This window comes from Elephantulus edwardii, unplaced genomic scaffold (assembly GCF_000299155.1).
Source record: "Elephantulus edwardii isolate Elephantulus edwardi_28Jun2011 unplaced genomic scaffold, EleEdw1.0 scaffold00171, whole genome shotgun sequence".
Classification (NCBI taxonomy): domain Eukaryota; kingdom Metazoa; phylum Chordata; class Mammalia; order Macroscelidea; family Macroscelididae; genus Elephantulus; species Elephantulus edwardii.
This window is the reverse complement of record NW_006399921.1, coordinates 3069221-3071486: the sequence shown is the minus strand read 5'-3', so window position 1 is coordinate 3071486 and position 2266 is coordinate 3069221.

The following is a 2266-nucleotide window of genomic DNA, read 5'->3' as shown; positions in this document are numbered from 1 at the left end:
ACAGTTTTGGTGAAGAATTATGACTACTTTGGTGAGTATACTATAAAATACCAGGAGAACAAATAAATTTGTTTTGCAAGAAGTACAACTAGAGGTTTCCTCAGAAATGAGTATGGCAAGACTTCATTTCACTGACTTTAGACATGTCATACGGAGGGACCATCCCTGAAGCAGGCCATCATCCTTTATTAAATAGAGGGACAGAGAAAAACAAGATCCTTAATAAGATGGATTGATATAGTGGTTGCAACCTTGGGCTCAAATGCAGCTGCTACTATGAGGATAGTATAAGCCTGGGCATTGTTTAATCCCTTGTACATATCGTTGCTACCGGTGGAAACTGATTTAATAGCACGTTTGGTGGAGCTTCCTGATTAAAACAAGCCTGGAAGCAGGAGTGACATCCACTTCCAAAATGGCTTGCCTCTGGAAACTCTATGAACAGTGCTCAGCATCTAACAACAACAACAAACCCAATTCTTTCTCCAGGGACTGATTTTCTCCAAGGATTGATCTTTCCTGATAATAAGTCCAAAGCAAACAAGACAAAATTGTGTCATTCGAATTTCTAAGGAGTATCCTGGCTGCATTTCTTCTAAGACACTCTTTTAAATCATTTCTCAGAGCACCTCACAGAGACCTTTGTTTTTCGAGAGTGATAAGGCATTTGTTAATAATTTTATAACCCTGTGGGAATGCATCAACTAGTAAAATCTGGAAAACTTTGACAAAGCCTAAAGTAAGTGCTTGCAATGGCAGCAAAGTGACTCCAGCAGGAACCTTGGGGTTCAGCTTGGGCTCCTGCTGAGAGGTGGAAAACCAATCAACAAATTCCCAGAGTAGTTTCCTCCCCCGAAGAATGGGGGTGTGGGATCCTGTGATTGGCAGCATTCCCAGAAGCTGTTCTTCATGTCCTTGGAGGTCTCACATTGCAGGGAGGGGGATTTAAGTCAAACCTGAGGAAGTATTTCCTGAGTATGTGAGGTTCTGGAATGCAAGGTTAAGGGAGTCCTTTGGAGTGTCCTTTGTAAAGGTTTTGGGATGGGGAGGGGGAGATAGGAGAACAAACCCTCATGTATTTGAATATTGTGTTGCCTGGAGGCAGAAGAATGGATTAGTTTCTTTCAGACCAAGGAGTTAATCTTGAGAAAAGAGATCTGCTTCTTGTCTTGATTCACCTTGAATAGTAGAAAATGTCTTTTCAGTATTTACCATGATAATTGCCCCTACACCAAACCCTTCCTCAAATATCTGATCCAGCCATCTGTCAGCTTTGTTACTATAGGAAGAGCTAGTGTGTCATTCACAGAGTTCTTTATGAAGCATTTGCTCCCTGGAGCAAGAACCCTGTGTCTATGGCATTTTTAAGAATCCAAGTACAACACAAATAAGTACTGCAGTAACTGCCTTCCTAAGGTTGTTTTCGTAGGCAGCACTTAACTATAGAATTTACTTTGCAGCTACAACCTTAAGTGCTGCACCAATCCATCAATGACCAACAAATACATACGGTTGGTTTTGTGAGCAAGAATGCACAAAACTCTTTCCCTTTATTGTCTCATCCTTGCCAAAGAGAATAAACTTAATTAAAAGTCACTGGGAAATCTTCCAAGCAAAAGAAAAATGAAGTATTTGAAAGGTATAATGTGTGGTCTGGGCCCATAAAATCATTAAGCTTCAGAGAACTAAAATTTGCCAATATAATAGTGAGAAGTGTGACATCTCTACACACAATGTGACAAGCATGCCAAGGAAATACTCAGTCCTATCAAATCATTTGCAAAGCAACCACAGGTGTTTTTGAGAGTTCTTTTCTTGGTGTCCTTGATACACAGTGGTTCAGGTGGGTGTTGACAGCACCCATTTGGTTTAGTTTTGTTGAGTTCCCCTCCCCAACACCAAATTAATTTAAATTGTTGTTCTAACCGATGAATAAATACCATTTGTTGGTCTTCAAAACAACATAGAAACAATGATTCATGACTTAAGAACCATGGGTCTTTTGACTCTATTGAAATTATATGTGGAATATTTATTTGTCTGTTTTTCTGGAGATGACCAAACATCTTCTTCAGACACCCTTGTGTGTTTTTGACGCTAAGATAGAGAGAACTATGGCATCACTTGTACTTCCTTTGATGGCCCCTCTGCCAGCAGAGCTTTCCCATCATGTGTCACTTTGTTTTCCTGCTATTGCCTTGCTGAGGGACCACCTTCCTCTTTACGGTAGAATACAAGCAGAGTAAGTACCCTAGTTGTTGTTGTT